Source organism: Anabrus simplex, chromosome 1 (genome assembly GCF_040414725.1).
Source record: "Anabrus simplex isolate iqAnaSimp1 chromosome 1, ASM4041472v1, whole genome shotgun sequence".
NCBI lineage: Eukaryota > Metazoa > Arthropoda > Insecta > Orthoptera > Tettigoniidae > Anabrus > Anabrus simplex.
Genome location: NC_090265.1, coordinates 1036310128 through 1036332287, shown reverse-complemented (window position 1 = coordinate 1036332287; position 22160 = coordinate 1036310128). Strand labels below are relative to the sequence as shown.

The 22160-nt window shown below is 40.0% G+C and overlaps 1 protein-coding gene across 6 annotated transcripts in view; it reads left to right on the top strand.

Moving 5' to 3' along the window:
- Wdr37 (WD repeat domain 37) overlaps positions 1-22160 on the top strand; it is a 167487-nt gene that overhangs the window by 23845 nt on the left and 121482 nt on the right. The window contains exon 2 of one of the 6 annotated variants that reach the window (XM_067137014.2): positions 18356-18493. The exons of the other annotated variants lie outside the window; for them this stretch is intronic. The gene's annotated coding sequence lies outside the window, so the exon portion shown is untranslated. The remainder of the gene's footprint in view (positions 1-18355; positions 18494-22160) is intronic. 6 annotated transcript variants of the gene reach the window in all.

Below are 22160 nucleotides of genomic sequence, written 5' to 3'. Positions count from 1 at the left end.
ATTCCCGGCTATGTTAGGGATTTTTACCTGGACCTGAGGGCTGGTTCGAGGTCCACTCAGCCTACATGATTACAATTGAGGAGCTATCTGACGGTGAGATGGCGGCCCCAGTCAAGAAAGCCAAGGATAACGGCCGAGAGGATTCGTCGTGCTGACCGCTCGACACCTCATAATCTGCAGGCCTTTGGGCTGAGCAGCGGTCGCTTGGTAGACCAAGGCCCTTTGGGGCTGTAACGCTATTTTTTTCAGCCTCGTAACACTTCGAGTGAGGATAGGATTTTTCGTATGTTTTAAACGTTTCCAGTTTAAATGGTCCTGAAAATTCGGATACAACTTTAGAATGTCTGTCGGCAATACTGCGAAAGTTACTGCATAATTTACACTTCGCAATTCCTTTCTTCATAGCACAGCCACGGCTGTAATTCAAGCTACGATTCTCTGCATTGTGTATCATTCACACACTTCTCGAATCAGTAACATTCAACTTGCTTAACATTGTAACCAAATCTTCAAAATCAGTGTAAGGTCAGTTATTTTTTGCAATATGATAAGATGTCATGAACAGTGCATTCAAATGCTGTAACATATTAGCATTCATTTTCTTTACGCACTTCGCTAAAAGTGCTGAAATTTCCGTCTGTCTGAAAATTGAAATTTCGACGGATTTTTAATGTTTGACATATCATTGCCTTGAACACCATAATGTCACGCTGGTCACTGTCGTCCTGAACACTACAGTCGGCATTTCCATCAAGTGTTTTCTCACATTCTCTCGCTTCTGTATCACTTTGTGTTACATTTACGGGCCCTACTTACGAAGAAATCTGAAAGAGTACACTGTTTTATACTCGCATCAGTCAATTTGTGGGGTTTTGTTCGTTTCATTTTGCCGATTTCCTCAAGTATGCCACAGAAACGTAAAATACACCAGCGTTAAATGGATTCAGAGTTCGCGGGCTTCAATGTCTGATGCTACGTTGCCAATTTTCCATAAACGCACAGTAATAAAAACAACCGTATTTATAAAGTGCAAACCGTTCAATACGAGGTGCTGTAATTAAATTAAAAGTATAAATATTGTTCGGTGAAAATACAAGAATTGATAAACATGTCATTCCGTATGTTCTAAGTGCAAAGAATGATTTCCACGGGAATTTATCAGCACTGCTTTGGCGGCAATAGTTGAGAAACGGCTAGTCACGGGAGGGAAGGCGGTAATGTAGTGTTTGTGGAATTATTTAACGTAGTAGTTCTCTGCATTTCTCTACAACTCTGGTCTGATCTTTGTACTCGGCTACCGATAGCCGATAATTTGAAATGGAACTCGATGTGTTACGATATGTCCACAACCGGGCGAGTTGGCCGTGCGCGTAGAGGCGCGCGGCTGTGAGCTTGCATCCGGGAGATAGTAGGTTCGAATTGCACTATCGGCAGCCCTGAAAATGGTTTCCCATTTTCACACCAGGCAAATGCTGGGGCTGTACCTTAATTAAGGCCACGGCCGCTTCCTTCCAACTACTAGGCCTTTCCCATCCCATCGTCGCCATAAGACCTATCTGTGTCGGTGCGACGTAAAGCCCCTAGCAAAAAAAAAAAAAGATATGTCCACATGAAAGGATACTTGTTTGATGGGTTACAACGATATCTCCCATGACCGCTAGGCAGCTCCCACGCAGAACTGAAACGTCCAGTTCCAAGGTACGAGGAGCAATTACAGAATTCAAGACTGCCAAAAGCACTGAAAATGTTTATTGCGAATATTAGAATATATGAGCTACAGAAAGAAACGTGAAACACCACACGATTTGTTACTTTGTAAAGTGGTGGCAACGTACATGTAAGGGAACTCCGGATTTCAAAAAATAAATTTTCAAAACCGAATTTGAAAATTCGGGCGCCAGGTAAAAGTTTTCAGGCGCCATGGCGACTGGGCGCCCGGTATTTTTCTACCCCTGCTAAGGATGAAAATCACATATATCAGATTATTAACGAAAGTGTTATTTTATTATCATTTAGACTTTCACGGCCCGTGTAACTATTCATGAGGTAAGTACAGAATGTATTGTGGGTTAGGCTAAGCCTTCCCCTGCAATTATTGGAGTGATCATTTAATGATTTGATTGTATGATTATAGTACGCGCACCTTTTCTTGAGCCCGGATCTCCATAGTAACGAATGGGAACTAGGGCTCAAGAAAAGGTGCGCGTACTATACTCAAAGTTGGCTAAACTTAGAGACCTATCAATGTCTCATGATTCACCAGCAGGTAGCCTAATAACGGAGAGAATAAAACAGAAATGAAGCAAATCGTTCCAGTAGGATGGGTGGATGGATTTGCCGAAGCTCTTTTTAGTAAACTCTTTTAATATATAGATTCCTCGTATTTTAACAATTATTAAAAAATGTGTCTACAGAAATCTCCATATAATGTTCTGATAGTTAAATTTGAAATTTTATTCATATATACTGTATATTTGTCTGGTAAGATAAATTATTAATTCAGAATTATGAAAAATTATGCATTTGATAGATTTGTTGGTGAATTTATGTGTTGTAGGGTCGCATACTTAGCAGATATTTTCAGCCTGGTTAATAACCTCAACAAAAATTTACAAGGAAACAACACTACTCTTTCTTGTTTAGGACTAAGTGAATGCCATGAAACACAAGCTTCATTTTGTGGAGAGAGAAGCTGAAACAAGGTGCAGTGCTTTTCTTTCCACTCCTTCAAGGTTTTGTACAAAGAATGAATTCCTCTTGATACTGATGTGCTGGCAGACATAAGAAACCACTGTCACAACGTGGTTAAAGACTTCACTGCGTGCTTCTCCGGAAATATTGACTCTGAAGATTGGATCAGGAATTCCTTTTCTGATGAGGAAGCTTTGTCGGCAGTGTTGACAGATTGAAAAATAATAGATCATTGAACATTCATATGATACTGCACTGGAAAAAGTATTTTGCAAATATCCTTTTTCTGCATTAAGTCAGATGATACAGGAAATATATTAGGCAATGATTACAAAAGTAGATGAACATTGTAATTCAAGGGGTAGCACAACTAATGATAGCAGTAATGACATAAAATGTCACTTAACTAAACAATCTGACTTCTTTATAAAGCATGATGTTTCTACCACCTGGATCTCATCAAGAGGGCAATCAAGTTCCCTGTGCCCTTTTCAACAACATATTTATGCAAATAAGGAATGTCAAAACTTGTGCTCATCTAAGACAGATATCATAATGGACGGGGTGTGGAGGCTGACCTAAGGCTGATAATCATCATTATCGGTTTACATTTCCAGTTCCCCAGGTACTGGGAGAAGTACAGAAGATCTTCAGGTCAGCTTCTTCAGGTCAGTAACATCCTGCTACAATATACAATGGTAAACAGTACTACCATCAGTCATCAATGATCTGCATTTAGGGCAGTTGCCCAGGTGGCAGATTCCCTAACAGTTGTTTACCTTAGGTGGTGGTGATTATTGTTTTAAGAGGAAGTACAACTAGGCAACCATCCTGTATATAACACTAATAATCAGAGAGAAAAATGGAAGGCATCTAACACTTCGAAAAATGAAGGTATCGGCCAAAGAAAAGCAAAGGCCACGAAGGGTGTAATAATGACAGACTCCCTAGGCTTCGAGTGCTCTAATACCAATATAAACAGTACATTATTTGACATTATAAATTTTCCAGCTAACTCATTCCTGGTTGCCAGCATTTTGCCCCATTGTGCTAAGTTGGGCTCATCAGTTGGTAAATAGCACACCTACCGAGACGCTTGGCTAGTGCATACCGTAGAGGCCACCGCGTAGGCTACTTGAAGCCACTGGCAGTGCCAATGCACTATAAGAGACTTTGTCTCATTACCAAAAATTGATGCCTGCCATAGGGAACCAGAAATATTTGTCCCGAATGAGTAAATTTATAATGCCAATATAAATGGTCCGTCATTGGACATTATGAATTTTCCAACTAACTCTTTCCTGGTTGCCAGCGTTTTGCCCCAGTGTGCTAAGTTGGGCTCATCAGTTGGTAAATAGCGCACCCACCAAGACGCTTGGCTAGTGCATACCGTGGAGGCCACTGTGTAGGCTACTTGAAGCCACCGGCAGTGCCAGTGCACTACGAGAGGGATCAAAAGCCTTGGATAGGTCAATAGCGATACAGTCCATTTGACCTCGTGAACTAAAATATCTGCTATATCTTTTTGGAATCTTACAAGTTGAGCTTCACTCCAACTGCCTTCTATCAAGCCAGTTAGTAATTTTGCAAATGTGTCTAATATACTCAGAAAGAATGCTTTCCCAGAGCTTACTAACTACACGTCAAGCTGTCTGGCCTGTATTTTCCGCTTTGTGTTTGTCACCCTTTCCCTTGTACACTGGGGTTGCTATTGTAACTCTACATTAATTTGGTATAGCTCGTTCATGCAAACGGTAATCAAATAAGTATTTCACATATGGCACTATATCCCAACCCATCGCCTTTAATATATCCCCAGAAATCTTATAAACCCCCTGCCTTTCTAGAAAGTAAGCAACTGCAACCTGAAACTGCCTGGTCGAGGGTTGGTCTGCCAATACCAGAACTGATAAACTAAAAGAGAATCATTGGCTATGGGCAGAAAAGTTCTCCCTTAGGAGGTTGTTGAAGCCTTTGTGGTGGAAATGCTAAATAATCAGAAAGCTGCTGCCTTGCAACTGTGTCAGGGAGCTTCTAAAGGATCAACAAAAATGTTTTTGTACTTAGGTAGCAAGTCAGTAAGAGAGCTTTGTAAAATCGCTTTTAATTCAAATGAGAGCTGCCTCTGTGGATCAGTGGTAGAGTGTCAGCCTCCAGATCCTTTAATATAGAATAATATGCACATCATCTCAATCTTCAGACTATCTAGAACATGTGCAGATACTCGAACATCATTAGCGTTTATCACGTGATAACAGCAAGGACTTACATAATAGCTGACATCAATGTTTCCTTCCATCAACGTGCTGCGATGGAATTCCTTGTTAAAGAAGGAATTCCTGCTGCTGAAATTTACCACAGACTTCAGCGTGCTTATGGAGATGTGTAAATGGGTGCTATCAGTGTTCAGAGATGGGTATAACATTTTAAAGATGGAAACAAGAGCATCCAAGATCAGACGTGTAGTGGCTGCCCTCGAACTGCCTCCACTAAATTTCCCTCTGCAAAATGGACACTTCACAAACATCTTACACTTAGCACTGACATGTCCCTGTCGTGGAGGAAAACAGTACGCTTTGATGTGTATGAAGTCAGCCTCAGATGAACCTAAAGATGATTCAGTTTCAAATACAGTTAGCATGATAGCAGGTAGTAACGAAGGACAAGTGACCTATCTGCAGACTTTAGTTGCTAAGATAGTTGTTGGTGGATCCACTCACAGAGTGAGAGTTCTTCGCGACATTGGATTGCAGAAAAGCTACATTAAGAAGTCTTGTGTTAAGAAATTAGAGTTGAAACAAACCGGAAAGGAAATCCTAAGTCAAGAATTATTTGGAGGTGGGAAAACAGCACCTGTTAGCCTCGAGTCCTATCAGATAACCCTGTTGGGTATGAACGAGGAAAGGAGATGTGAGGTTACTGTGTTAGGCTCTGATTGTATTTGCGGTAGTGCTCCCCTAGTTGATGCTGACTTGTTTAATTTACTGAAGGATAAGGGAGTTGAACTTACTGCTGTTAGACAGTGTGATGATAACATTGCTAGTGAAATACAGGTATTGTTAGGAGCTGATGTCTGGGCTCAGATAATCACGCCAGACTTTGTGCACGTATACAAGAATCTGGTGGCTGTAAGAACTTGTTTGGGGTGGACACTTATGGGCCCTTCTGAGACCACCTCACCAACTGCCTCGTCTTACACTCTACTTACATTGACTCAATCAACAAGAATAGCGGATTTGTGGGAAATTGAAGCTATGGCTATAAAAGATCCTGGTGAGCAGTTAAAAAAGGAAGAGACGGAACGACAGGTCAAGATGTTCTTCGATAAGGCTGTGAAGAGAGAAGCATTTGGACGCTAAATTGTTAAACTGCCTTGGATTGACGGTTGTGCTTCTCTGGAATCAAATCGTGAAGTTACTGAGAAACGATTGTTGAACACTTAAAGAAAGTTACGAGGAATGCAGAAATTTCAGGATTTTGATAAAGTGTTTCAAGAATGGGAAAGTAAGGGGATCATTGAAGGTGTTGCAAACGAGGTTTTGGATGGACCTACGCATTATCTGCCTCACCGAGCCGTGCTGAAAGAGAGTGGTACAACAAAGATTAGGCCAGTGTTTGATGCTTCCAACAAGGATAGGAATGGTAATTCTTTAAATAAGTGCCTCGAACCTGGACCAAACCTCATTGACCATGTTCCATCCGTACTCGCCAATTTCCGATCCTACCCTATACGTCTAATTGCTGATATAGAGAAGGCCTTCCTGCAGATTATAATCGATCCTGAAGATAGAGATATGCTTAGTTTTCTGTGGTGGGATAAAGGAAAGGTCGCCTTTTTTAGACATTGTAGGGTGGTTTTTGGGGTCTGTTCCAGTCCTTTTTTATTGGTTTCAGTACTGAACCACCTACCGGTGCCCCAACTCATTTGAAGGAAGTAGCTAATAAATTGAAACATGCATTTTATGTTGACAACTGTTTTATGGGAGTTGTTTCAAAAGAAGAGATTGGGCCATTTATTTTAAAGGCACAAGAGTTGACGTCCTCTGCAGGTTTCAATTTGAGGGGATGGGTGAATTCCTCAGATTGTAATGTTGGCACAACTGAAAATGTCTTAGGACTTCGATGGTATTGTGACGTAGATGAACTTGGATGCAACTTCAGCCCAACTACAGGTTTGGTAACCTGAAGGGTAGTACTCTCCAGTGTGCAGAAAATATTTGATCTGGTTGGATTTTCGGCCCCAGTAACCCTTATTCCGAAACTCATTCTACAGAAGACGTGGCAAAAGAAGATAGGATGGGATGACGTTTTACCAGAAGATATTTGTGAAGAATTCCATCAATGGAACCAGCAGCTACAATATCTACATGACTGCCAGATACCTAGAAGGATTTTCCTGAATGACAACATCTCATTACATGTATTTGCTGACGCCAGCAAATGGGCGTTTGGTTGTTGTATATTTCAGAGGACAGAAGATGAAAATGAAATCAAACTGAGCCTTCTGATGGCTAAATCCAGAGTGGCACCTCTCAAGGAACTAACACTACCTCGTCTCGAACTGATGGGTGCGCTCCTTGGAGTTAGGATGTCTCGGTTGAGCCTGCGATGCCTACATCGGGATAATATACACACAGTGATTTGGTCTGATTCAACAGTAGTGTTATCCTGGATAGAAAACAAAGGACATTGGTCTGTGTTTGTAGAGAATCAGGTAAAGGAGATTCACGAGTACAGTAAGGCTGATTCATGGAGGCACGTTCCGTGCAGTCTCAACCCAGCAGACCTGCTGTCTAGAGGATGTTCACCTGCACAGCTTTGGAGATCCCGATGGTGGGAGGGCCCCTCTTGGCTTAAAAATAAAGAGGAAGAATGGGTCTCTTAACCGTCCTGAACCAGTATTAGAAGAAGTCATCAGGGAAAGAAGAAAAACAGTTGTAACTGCCAAGATCACTGTTGTGAGAACGATCTTATTGCAACTAAGTTCACGATTCTCTGGATACACTAAAATCGTTAGGACTATTGCTTGGATTTTGAGATTCAGACAGTGTAATCATAGGGATCGTGTATCTACAGAAATTGGTAGCGAAGAATTTCTCTGTGCTGAGAAGAATCTGTTCTTTCTTATCCAGAGTGAAACTCTTTATGAAGAAGAAAGAAAGGCACAATTGAAGAATCTGCGGGTGTTCACAGATAATGAAGGAATTTTGCTTCGCACGAAATCAAGAGTTGTTGATTTTGACGACACTCCAGAACTGAAAAGAGGAGTGACTTCAAGACTCACTATGGTTCCCCAGGTGCAGCATTAATCAACGAAGATGTTACCAGTAGTATCTACAGGAGTGAATTTAAGACTCGCTGTGGTAGAGCCGTTCGATCACTCAAACTAGAGTTATAGTGGCTCACATCTATGAGTGCAGTGTAAGGGTATAATTTTCAGTTGTCGATGTGTTGCAAAACTGCGTTTGCAAGGCGGGAAAATGTGGAGAACACAAGTTATACCTCCTGAGAGTAACCGATTTCCAGCAGAAGAAAGACCGTGTTTTGTTCTTTGCTGTTATGTAGTTTCCTTGCTTGTAGTTTTGAAGATGGTGTTGAATTGTATTATTGTGTTAAAGTAAATGATTTGTTATTGTATAGAACATTTGGCGAATGTGGAGAACGCAAGTTATACCTCCTGAGAGTAACCAATTTCCAGCAGAAGAAAGACCGTGTTTTGTTCTATGCTGTTGTGTAATTTCCTTGCTTGTAGTTTTGAAGACGGTGTTGAATTGAATTAATAAAATTGTGTTAAAGAAAATGATTTGTTATTGTATAGAACATTTCTTGCAAAAGCAGTTTTGCAACACATCGACAACTGAAAATTATACCCTTACACTGCACTCATAGATGTGAGCCACTATAAGTCTAATTTCTTGAGTGATCGAACGGCTCTACCACAGCAAGTCTTAAATTCACTCCTGTTTTCACTCCTGGAGACACTACTGGTAACATCTTCGTTGATTAATGCTGCACCTGGGGAACCACAGTGATTCTTGAAGTCACTCCCCTTTTCAGTTCCAGAGTGTCGTCAAAATCACCAACTCTTGATTTCGTGCGAAGAATTACTTCATTATCTGTGAGCACCTGCAGTTTCTTCAATTGTGCCTTTCTTTCTTCTTCATAAAGAGTTTCACTCTGGATAAGGAAGAACAGATTCTTCTCAGAACAGAGAAATTCTTTGCTACCAATTTCTGTAGATACACGATCCCTATGATTACACTGTCTGAATCTCAAAATCCAAGCAATAGTCCTAACGATTTTAGTGTATCCAGAGAATCGTGAACTTAGTTGCAATAAGATCGTTCTCACAACAGTGATCTTGGCAGTTACAACTGTTTTTCTTCTTTCCCTGTTGATTTCTTCCAATACTGGTTCAGGACGGTTAGAGACCCATTCTTCCTCTTTACTTTTAAGCCAAGAGGGTCCCTCCCACCATCGGGATCTCCAAAGCTGTGCAGGTGAACATCCTTTAGACAGCAGGTCTGCTGGGTTTAGACTGCCCGGAACGTGCCTCCATGAATCAGCCTTACGGTACTCGTGAATCTCCTTTACCTGATTCTCTACAAACACAGACCAATGTCCTTTGTTTTCTATCCAGGATAAGACTACTGTTGAATCAGACCAAAACACTGTGTGTATATTATCCCAATGTAGGGATCGCAGGCTCAACCGAGACATCCTAACTCCAAGGAGCGCACCCATCAGTTCGAGACGAGGTAGTGTTAGTTCCTTGAGAGGTGCCACTCTGGATTTAGCCATCAGAAGGCTCAGTTTGATTTCATTTTCATCTTCTGTCCTCAGAAATATACAACAACCAAACGCCCATTTGCTGGCGTCAGCAAATACATGTAATGAGATGTTGTCATTCAGGAAAATCCTTCTAGGTATCTGGCAGTCATGTAGATATTGTAGCTGCTGGTTCCATTGATGGAATTCTTCACAAATATCTTCTGGTAAAACGTCATCCCATCCTATCTTCTTTTGCCACGTCTTCTGTAGAATGAGTTTCGGAATAAGGGTTACTGGGGCCGAAAATCCAACCAGATCAAATATTTTCTGCACACTGGAGAGTACTACCCTTCAGGTTACCAAACCTGTAGTTGGGCTGAAGTTGCATCCAAGTTCATCTACGTCACAATACCATCGAAGTCCTAAGACATTTTCAGTTGTGCCAACATTACAATCTGAGGAATTCACCCATCCCCTCAAATTGAAACCTGCAGAGGACATCAACTCTTGTGCCTTTAAAATAAATGGCCCAATCTCTTCTTTTGAAACAACTCCCATTAGACAGTTGTCCACATAAAATGCATGTTTCAATTTATTAGCTACTTCCTTCAAATGAGTTGGGACTCCGGATGGTGGTTCAGTACTGAAACCAATAAAAAAGGACTGGAACAGACCCCAAAAACCACCCTACAATGTCTAAAAAAAAGGCGACCTTTCCCTTATCCCACCAAAGAAAACAAAGCATATCTCTATCTTCAGGATCGATTATAATCTGCAGGAAGGCCTTCTCTATATCAGCAATTATACGTATAGGGTAGGATCGGAAATTGGTGAGTATGGATGGAACAAGGTCAATGAGGTTTGGTCCAGGTTCGAGGCACTTATTTAAAGAATTACCATTCCTTTCCTTGTTGGAAGCATCCAACACTGGCCTAATCTTTGTAGTACCACTGTCTTTCAGCACGGCTCGGTGAGGCAGATAATGCGTAGGTCCATCCAAAACCTCGTTTGCAACACCTTCAATGATCCCCTTACTTTCCCATTCTTGAAACACTTTATCAAAATCCTGAAATTTCTGCATTCCTCGTAACTTTCTTTAAGTGTTCAACAATCGTTTCTCAGTAACTTCACGATTTGATTCCAGAGAAGCACAACCGTCAATCCAAGGCAGTTTAACAATTTAGCGTCCAAATGCTTCTCTCTTCACAGCCTTATCGAAGAACATCTTGACCTGTCGTTCCGTCTCTTCCTTTTTTAACTGCTCACCAGGATCTTTTATAGCCATAGCTTCAATTTCCCACAAATCCGCTATTCTTGTTGATTGAGTCAATGTAAGTAGAGTGTAAGACGAGGCAGTTGGTGAGGTGGTCTCAGAAGGGCCCATAAGTGTCCACCCCAAACAAGTTCTTACAGCCACCAGATTCTTGTATACGTGCACAAAGTCTGGCGTGATTATCTGAGCCCAGACATCCGCTCCTAACAATACCTGTATTTCACTAGCAATGTTATCATCACACTGTCTAACAGCAGTAAGTTCAACTCCCTTATCCTTCAGTAAATTAAACAAGTCAGCATCAACTAGGGGAGCACTACCGCAAATACAATCAGAGCCTAACACAGTAACCTCACATCTCCTTTCCTCGTTCATACCCAACAGGGTTATCTGATAGGACTCGAGGCTAACAGGTGCTGTTTTCCGACCTCCAAATAATTCTTGACTTAGGGTTACCTTTCCGGTTTGTTTCAACTCTTAATTTCTTAGCACAAGACTTCTTAATGTAGCTTTTCTGCGATCCACTGTCGCAAAGAACTCTCACTCTGTGAGTGGATCCACCAACAACTATCTTAGCAACTAAAGTCTGCAGATAGGTCACTTGTCCTTCGTTACTACCTGCTATCATGCTAACTGTATTTGAAACTGAATCATCTTTAGGTTCACCTGAGGCTGTCTTCATACGCATCAAAGCGTAATGTTTCCCTCTGCAAAATGGACACTTCACAAACATCTTACACTTAGCACTGACATGTCCCTGTCGTAGACACCTAAAACAAGCTCCCTTTTGTTTTATCGTTCCTTGGCGTTCTTCTAGAGAACATTCGATAGCTACAGCACAGTCTTGGGAGGGATGTGTGGTTCTGCTACAGAACACGCATGCTAGTTCTCTGTTGTTCTTTCTTCCCTTACTAACCAAAACATCCTGTACTGAAACTAAAGCAATTTCTGAAGGCATTTCCCTCTTCTTAATCTTGATTTTATCATCTTGCTTAACACGATCCACCCTCTCATTAGCTTCAAAAGAACCTTGCCTTAGCTTAAGTCATTCATCCCCTTCAACCTCTGTCTTTAAGAAGGCTAACAGTTCTGTCAAGCAACAGTCAGATTCCTTGGTAGATGTTTCTTTCGATACACGGTACCTGTCCCAGGTTTTAAACATAACCTCTGGTAAGGCACTCTCCACAAGGGGAAATAACATGGCTGCGTATTTCTCCTTTGTCACTCCTAAAGAATCAAGCGCTCTCAGCTGTCCTTCCAGACTGTCGTACAGTTGTGCTATGGATCTTAAGCTGTCTTTCTCTAACACCAAGGATAAAAGTTCCCTAACATAGTATTCAATAAGTAACTCATCCTTCCCATACCTAGACTTCAACAAATCTATAGCCTTTTTATAGTTTTCCTGGGAAGGAGGAAAGTTTTCTATCAGTTTCTGAGCAGGTGAACCAGGTTCCATACATTGAATCAAATAAACAAATTTGTCTTCATCTTTAAGGCTGCCATCTTCATGTATTTTAGCAAATTGCACCCAAAACCCAATCCAACCTTTCACATTCCCATCAAACCTTTTGAGCTCTAGTTTTGGTAGTCTTATTAATCTCTGTTTGGAAGAACGTGAACAGTTACTATTGACTTCCGAAATAGCTTGATCTGCAACTTGTAAGGCCTGCACCTTCTCTCTAACCTTAAAAAATTTCAATTCGTACTCACTGCAATTCTCTGTTTCAAGCACGATGTCTTCTAGGTTTTCTCTTTGCAGCAGTTCATTGTAGACTTCATCATCAATACGTTTTAACTTCTCGTATTTTTCCACAAGTGAAGCATACCTGCTACAAATTTCTATGTGGTCACAATTGGCAAGATTCAGTAGTTCTTAAAGCTTATTCACTTCACGAGTAAACACGCTGCGTAATACTCATCGTTCGGTCATCGTTCTTCTTATTTATCTTGATGTTGAAATTGCCTGTAGTCCTGTCTCGGTCGCCAGATGTTCTATACAATAACAAATCATTTACTTTAACCCAATTTTATTAATACAATTCAACACCATCTTCAAAACTATGAGCAAGAAAACTACATAACAGCATAGAACAAAACACTGTCTTTCTTCGGCTGGAAATTGATTACTCCCAGAAGGTATAACTTACGTTCTCCACATCAGACGTGTAGTGGGTGCCCTCAAACTGCCTCCACTGAGTGCAAGATGAGAAAATAGACATAGAAAGCATCAATGGCAACATCAGAAAAGTTGATGGCATCTTTAAAGAAGACAGACGTGTCACTGTGAGTGAAATTGCGGCAAGACTTGCAATAGGACACAGTGCAGTGCAGGAAACTATTTGTGAGTTAGGTTATTGAAAAGTTTGTTACCGCTGGGTGCCACATTTACTCACCACAGATCACAAAGTTCAGAGACAAACTGTCACTCAGAACCTTCTTCAGAGATATGGAAATGAAGGGGATGATTTTTTTAATGCATATTGTTTTGGGGGATGAGAGCTGGTTCCACCATTATGAACCAGAAATCAAACTTGGAGCATGGAATGGCACCATTTGAATTTGCCGACGAAAGAAAGAAAGAAAGAAAGAAAGAAAGAAAGAAAGAAAGAAAGAAAGAGAAAAAAGAGCAAAGACAGTGATGTCTGCTGGCAAAGTTAAAGGCACCACCTTCTGGGATGCAGAGGGTGTCATGCTTGACTGAATTTCTTGAACCTGGGCAAAAAATGCTGCCCATTGCTCTGGGAACCACTGATCTAATGCATTACAAAAGTGGAAACTTCGTCGTACATCGTGAGATAAACATCCTGGAAAGAACCTTATCCTGTAACGATAATGCCCACCCCCCATAGTACTGGTGTCACTAGCGAGATAATTTAAAAATTTAGATGGGATGTTATGCAGCATCCTCCCTACAGTCCCATGCAACACCCTCCAACTACCAGTTTTTGGTTTTGTGAAGGAGCAGATGAGAGGTCAGCGCTATGAGATGCAGGAGGGTGTGAAGAGAACAGTGCATCAGTGCATTTGATGTGCTGGAATGGACATCTATTGTCAAGGGATTTTCAAACTTCTACAATGGTGGGAATAGTGACTATGTTGAAAAATAAACAAAAGTGTAGGGCCTATAGTTTGAAACAATTTATCCAATATATCAAAATTAATATTTTAAAAAAAAGTTGCTCATGAATTTGAGTATGGCCCTCATACTCTCCAAAATACGATTGTCTTTAAAAATTTATTCCTTATTTGCATTAGAATTTTGGAATTGGTGGTCTTACAGAAATTGGAACCGGGGAGGTGATGCTTGAGACAAAAGGGCTTGGGAACCACTGATCTAATGCATTACAAAAGTGGAAAATATATTCTCTCAAGCATGCACAAATGTTGCTGACATAAACCTGCCTGAATATCCTGTTGAGATGGTGACAGAAATAATAATGTGGCAGTTGGAGATTATTTGTGCTGACAGGCAAATAACAGTAGACAGTATAGTACTTGCAGTAGTGTAATGCATGATACTAATTGCTTGGATTCCATAAATCATGCTTATGCTAGGTGACATTAGACCTGTTCTTGCAACATCTTGTACGGTATGGCAGTGAATATGAAAACATGTTCAATAGGATTGTAACGAGATAAATTATGAATGCATAACTACCTATAGAATCGAGCCATCTGTAATGTGATGCAAACCTTCTTCCTCTGTGACCAAGAAATTTGAGGCTTCATTCTCAGCTTATGCTTACAATCTTTGGAAGTTACTTATAGCCCTTTTTAAGAAGCGAGGGGAGATTATTATTGTTACATCATACTGTATAAATTGATACCTTAAAGCACAGAAGTGCCAAGTCCAGATTTCTTAAATTGTGGGAAATGCAAAAACAAAGTTTCAAATTCGTGTTTCGATATCAAATTATGTATTATTCTTTGGTGGTGCTGACTTTTAGGTATAATAACCTCTCAGAAGTGTTTTCCTGATCAGTTTATGTTAGAAATTTGCATACATTCTTTCTAAATGTGATTATTTGTGCTGATGTCAGGACATGGCACATTTGAGCACTTGTTAACGCAGTTTTATTGGACATAGGGTAAATTACTGTCTTTTCTTGTAAAATTATAAACCAGGTCAGAAATTCAATAGAAGATACATTTATTCATCTAAATTTAAGAATACATACATTATGGAACATAGGATTATTACTACGAAAACCGTAAAAGTAGTTAGTGGGACATAAAGCAAGTAGCATTATTATTATTATTATTATTATTATTATTATTATTATTATTATTATTATTATTATTATTATTATTAAACTTCTCCTACATTAGAAACAACTGTATTATGGAACCATTTTTGCATAAGGTGAATACAGGTGCTATTTTCATGCATCGCAGCAAGAGAAATTGAATTTTGCACCAATTTTCAATCCAAAGGGTATTTGCTGTCCTCTAGTCCTCTTCATTTTCCGCATCCATTGTTACGGCTGCCCAAACATCTTCGTCATGAACTCCCTTTGCCGAAGGCAAACTGTTGTAAAACTCCTTATATTCAGCTGGGATGACTCCAGTTTTTAACATGGTCAACAAATCTCTCTTTTTTGAAGTGATATCTGTTGCAGCTGTCTGTATTTTGGTTGAAGAGTGCTTCCATCCCATTTAATGCTCTTAGGATCAACCTGCATCTCACGGAATTCGTCCTTCACAGAATTCTTAAACTTAACCGAGCTGCTACCTTGTGTAGAGCGAAACCACTTTATGTATAACCAATTGATATTTTCGTGCTTGGCATCTTTTTTTCTGTTGTGTATTATGCATTTTTTCAATGAATCTAAATCGTAAACGCTGCTGTAGTCCCTTGGTGTACAATGTAAGGGCGTGGTTTCTTTCTGGCCATTTCCATGATAATTTTGTACTCATGAGGAGTATAAATGTTTTAATGTTTTCTCACCCTTTCAATTGTGGCACGAATGGAATTGGCCTCTAGGTAACTGTGGCCACTTTCCATAAATTTTAGGTTCAGCATTTTCAGATTGGGGTGTAACCTCGTATTCATGGCGTATAGTAAAACAGATGCCATGTTTAGGTTCCTGTTCTGTCCACCACACGTGTCTGCATACTGGATTAAATGCTCAACTTCTGGAATTAGATGTGCTATGTAAGCAAGTAGTCAGCTTCCGATTTCAGCACTGCCTATTTTTCCGTTGGTCTCATCCCACAAAAAGCAAGTTCCATATTTCAATGAGTCATACACTGTGAAATTATAAAGAGAGAGCTTTCTTTTATGATAAATTTGGCAATCACCTGCGAAAGGGATTTGAAGTATGGCCTGAAGATCAAAACTTGGGCTTACTAATTTTGGGTTATCAACTGCGTACTGTCTTCATCTTTATTTCCCGAATTTCAAGTTTATGAGTGATGTGGTCTATATAGTCCTGATTGGTTGTAGTGGTTTTAGTGCGTTCTGCCTCTTTACACCTAGAGCATTGGTACTTTTTGGGAACAAAATTTGCTAATGGTGGTTCAAATTGTTTGAAAATAAAACTAAACACACATTCTGAAAAAACAACAACAAGAAGAAGAAAACAACACAATCAAATGCGAACTTGAAATCTCAAAGAATTGAAGTCGCTTGGACTTGGAATTTCTGTGCTCTTACAAACAAAGCACGCGTGGAGATGGCATTTTTTAATTTTGTGAATTTATACAGTTTTTGCCATAGATTCGCACAAGGAACTTGAGTGCACTTGAAGCAGCTTTCCACAAGGTTTCCTACAGTACCAATATGTCAAAATCGCAGAAAATTGGACTTGGCACAATTGTGCATTAAAGTATCGAAATGTTTTGGGCTGAAAACCCAGGAAAATGTTCAGGTCTACTGACTAGAGGTGTTGCTGATGACAATGCCCTTACCTCAAACAATTCAATTAACCTTGAGGATAATTCTTTAATTACCATGCAAATTTTCTACACAGTCATGTAACTGTCAGCTTGCATTCGAGTGATGGTGGGTTTGAACCCCACTGTTAACAGTCCTGGAGATGATTTTCTCTGATTTTTCATTTTCATGCCAGACAAATCATAGGACTGTACCTTAATTGTGGGCCAGTCATTTTCATTCCTAACCTTATCCTGTCCCATTGTCACCATAACATAAAACAAATAGCATAAAAAGAAAAGAAACTACAATTCTTTAATTAGGAATGGCAACTTCTTGAATATCAATCTTGCTGCCCTAACATAGCCCCAAGCAGCTCTTACCATGTGGCATGCACACGTGACTGAGACAATTACTCAATGTTGCAACAAGTATTGGAGCACTCACAAACTGATGGAATAAATGTATCAATATTGGATGAAAATGACCATTACCTCTTAAATAAGTATCTTGCATAGTTCTTTTTAAGAGCCATGGTTGTACAGCTGTGGTAGAGGTAGAAGCCAAACTACCATATTTATAAGATTTCCATTGAAATTAATCTCTTCACTAAATGCTGTTCAACTCTCACTGTGTTTGTATAAGCCTTGTACATGGCACATGGCTTTCTTTCATTTCGCCTCAAGTAATTTCCCCTAAGGCTCCTTTTATAGTTACATGCCACACGTTACACGCCACACGCCAAGCATTTGAATTAACATTGTTTAAATGGGACCATTTTATACTTCCCTGCTCGCGTCTCGCGGTCGCTTCCTCCCGCCAGGCATGTGACTGAGGCGGGTCGGGACGAGCAGGTGGCCGCCACGCCTGACATGTCACGCCGCGCGGGTGGGACCAAAACCTTATGGGAATGTTTATAGTTGACGCTTCATGCCGGGCGGTTCAGTACAGTTTGTGGTCTAGTCGAGTGCTAACCAGGACAATGGATGCTGGATTAGATATGGAACTGCTCACTAGCGAATGCAGTGTAGATCGGTATTATGGGATCCAGGTAACGAAGACTACAAAAATTGAGATCTTCAGAATAAGGCGTGGGAGTAAATCTGCAGCGTTATCACCCCTACGTATGAAGAAAGATTCATATAATGCACACTCTCGAAACCAAACCGATTCGGGTCAGTCCCAATTGAGTTATGTCCTCCCAAATCAACCTTCTACATCTTTGTCTGATCCAGGTCAATTTCAAATTTACTATAATGATCCACATCAACGCCGGCCATCATATATTTGCCTAGATGAATCTACATATTCTTGAAAATCAGCAAGTTCTGAATAGTTTTAAATGTGAAATGACTAGTCAACAATATACAAAGGACATGAACTTTACTCAAAGCTAAAGTTACAAACATAATGTTAGAAATAATTTACATTTAGTTTTTTCCATGGTATTTTATATAATGTTCTTTGTATTTAATACATCTGTCGATTGTAGTTTTACAGAACCGCTCTATTGGACGAATGGGCAGGAAGTGTGTTCTTGTAATATGGAACTGACATTATATTTTTCCAAATAATTCATCAAATGATTTTGGGGTCATCCTAAAATAATTAAAAACATTGTTTCGTCCTCTCGTAGGCCAGTGTAAAGGATTTTGAAAGCTCCTATCACATACTGTATATTTGAATGTTCAGAGGATGAAAACTGACATGCCTTTTCCTCTTTTTTTCCTGCCCTTGTCTCGCAGAGGTATGCAGCTGCGAATACTTTAGATGTAAACTCTGCCATTGTGCCTGCTCGACAGATACGAAACTATAAAAGGGTCCTTTCCAAGTGCGAACGCCACATGCCTGGCTTCAAGCATGTGGCATGTAGCATGTGGCATGTAAGTATAAAAGGAGCCTAACTTCCCTATTAGTCATGTCCTACCACTTACAGAATTAAACTCACTAACCATGAACCTTGCTGCCTTTATCAACTTTAGTTCACTAACAAGTCCCATATGGCTGCTGCATTTACAGGATTAGTCTCGCAAGCGATACATAACCCAGTTCCTTCTCCTTGGTACTGTTTACCTATGCTACCCTTATCACAAAATATTTTGCCAATACAAATGGGATTTGAAAAAAATAAAACTTGTTTCCCTGTAGTTCAGAATTCCCGTCGCTATGATCACTATATCAACAGTTGTATAAAACTACAAACCTCTTTTTTCTGCTTACAAAATGTAATAATTTGTGTATATCCAACCCTTACCCTGTTTTTCTTCAGTGTCGGGTATGAAGTGAGATGAACCTTTGTAGCAAGATTTTACAATCAAATGCCCTTCCCATTGTCAACCTCATCAGAGGAGTTAATGAGAAGAAATGAATGATGAGATATGTGATAGTGGGAGGGGAGAGGATGAAACCTAGTGCCAGCACATAGCCTACTACTGTCAGAAAGCACCAAGGGGTCTGCTCAAGGCGCAACATCCCCATCCGATGGACGAATCACCGGCAGCAGCATCATATGCTCCATACGAACACTGTGGAGAGGTTAGAAATTGAATCCAGGATTAGAGATTGTATACCACCACCTCTCCTACCCTGCCAGCCAGCATTGTGATATTTTTTCGACCAACAGGACTCAAACCGGCTAACCATGGTATCAGACCATATAGACTCGACACCTCAAGGATCATGGCTAACAGGTGGGCTAAAGTGTAATCATTTGTACCCCTGAGTAAGTACGCTTCCAACAAGAATGTTCCACATCATTTTTTTATGTGGTCTCCTAGATGCTTGTGTAAGTCACCCTCAACAGCTGCAGATGATACATTACAGAACTGAAAGCCACCTACTCTGTTTTCCTTCTTTCTTCCCTATTCTCACAATGTGGTACTTAATTTTGTTGCCAAATGCTTATATCTTTAAACAATAGTGACATCCTAATGGTACCTCGTACCTCACTTTACTCTCAACCACAAAACCTTACCTTACAAAAGCTCTTAGATGATCAAAACTAACCTTTCATCCACTTTTTGTTTCTGTTAGTGCTTGGATCAGAATGTCATATACAACATCACAGGCTTTAATAAAATCACCAAGCAAGTTAGCTGTGCGATTCGGATCACTTAGCTTTGAGCTTACATTTGGGAGATGGTGGGTTTGAACCCCACTGTGGACAGCTCTGAAGATAATCTTCTGTTTCCCATTTTCACACCAGGCAAATGCCGGGCCTGTACATTAATTAAGACCACTGTCGCTTCCTTCTCAGTCCTATCTCATCATCGCCATAAGACCTATCTGAGTTGGTGCGATGGAAAATCAATAGCATAGCTTTTTAAAAATCTATTACAACAGCTTGAGCTTGAACTCCATTGTATAGTGATCTGATATACAAAAGAGTGACAGACAGCATCTGACTCGCAAGAGAATCCTTCCTTAAAACAATGTTGACTATCGTTAATGAATGATATTTTCTTCCATTCCATGGGTATTCTGAGATAAGGTATTCCTTCTGTGTAACTACAAATGTCATAAATAGGCGTATAGTTGTCCATTTGTGTCTTTCACCTCCTTTCAAATCATTATTACAGAAGCTTTCTCATGGTCAACAAGTATTTGTGTATTGGTAATAAATACATAAATTATGGTGACCAAATTTCCAAAACCATAAAAAGGGACACACTGAATATTTCAACACTTAAAAAAAGGGACACTTCTGGTATGATCTACATAAAAGTTGAATAACATATGATTCTATTGCATCCTAGAAAAGATCATCAGGAAATGGAGATCGAGAATTACTGAAAATTAAACTCAGAATGGGGTAAAGATAGGTTGTGGGAAGAATGCCCTCATGTTGGACTGTCTAGTAATGATGGGCAACTCTCGAGACTGACGTTACAGATCTCGAGACTGTCGCAAGAATCTTGAGACCGATTCTTTTGTGCTGCGATCTGCGCAGTGTTCCAGTAAGTATGAGTGTAAGCTTGATAGTATATCAGAAGTTATTGCATGAAATAATGTTCTCATATGGAAACGTATGTGCTGATAAATTTTGTCAAAAGCCTGGAAAAGTACTGCATGTTAAACTATGAATCCCTTAATACCGTTAACAAAAGTGAAAACAGATTGTCAGTATCATAAACAATTCACGACTTATTTGAGGTGGACATCTTAGCTGAATAACCCTGTATAATTTGTGAATAATTGTTGATAAGATGTACACGTACCTGGATATTAGAGGAGTGCATTATTCGAACATAAGGGGGGGACATATGCAGTCGCCATTATAAATGAGTGGAATGTGTAATCTAAACTGCCCGAGTTTGCTCCATTTCTTTCAACAGGGTAATGATGGGCAATGCTCTCAAGGCCGATTTTCCAGTACTGTGATCTGTGCGACGTAAGCTTCATAGTATACCATCACTGTTCTCATATTGGAAACGTGTGTGCCAATAAATTTTGTCAAAAGCCTGGAAAAGTACTGCATGTTGAAGTATGACCCCCTTAATACCATTAACGAAAGTGAAAACACAGTATCAGTATCTTAAACGGTTCACAAGTTTTTTGAGGTGGACAGCTTAGCTGCATAACACTGAGATGCAGGTCAGGCCGGAGGTGTTCTCTGTGACAATTTCCCTTCAGCGATATGTATTTATAAGTGCCGGATCATCCCAGAAGTATTTCTGCTGACCTATTTTACTTTGTTTGAATAAACAACACAGCAGGCTGTGCTATATGGCATCTCTTCAAACTTATTATTTATTTATTTAGCGTATGGCAACGCATTGGAATATAGAACAATATATAAATGATATACTAAAATAACTAGGGCGTTATTACTATTAGACATGAAACAGAGTATACGAAATAGCCTACATCCACGACTTATGTTGCGTTTTGGACATCGTCTTAAAGTTGCCGTGTACAATTGGACACAGTTACACATTACACCATCATATACCGAAATACCTAATTATGACACAAATACTCTGTAACAGTGTAAGGAATTATTTCCTTTTTCACCAAAATATCGGTAAATACTAGCAGCAGTCATATGATATTGAATGTGGGGTCTGATAACAATGTACACCTACCTGGCGAAAGAATTGGAGCAAATTCTGGCATTTTAGATTATACGTTCGATATGCTGCATATGCAGCAAGGCGCATCTTGTCCCGTCTCGAGTTCGAATAATGCACGCCTCTAGTATCCAGGTAAGTATACTTACAGTAGCCATCAGTTTCTGTACTTAGCCTACTCATTTGTGTACTTACTGCTGCATACAGTGCCAGAATGCATATCCTTTATAATTATGTTATACTGCATCAAAATAGACCGTGGTAGAAATGAAAGAAATGAATGCTCTATTCGCTTGTTGATACGTATTTACGGAATGGAGAAGACCAGTGGTTGCTTATTCACATGCTCGGCATAAACAACTTTCAGCTCCGTGTACCTGCAGGCCTACGACACACTGCTCACCACATAATGCAGGGGCAATGCTCGTGAGATCTCGAATTTTCTTGCGAGAAACAGTGCCTATCAGGATTTTTGGCTGAT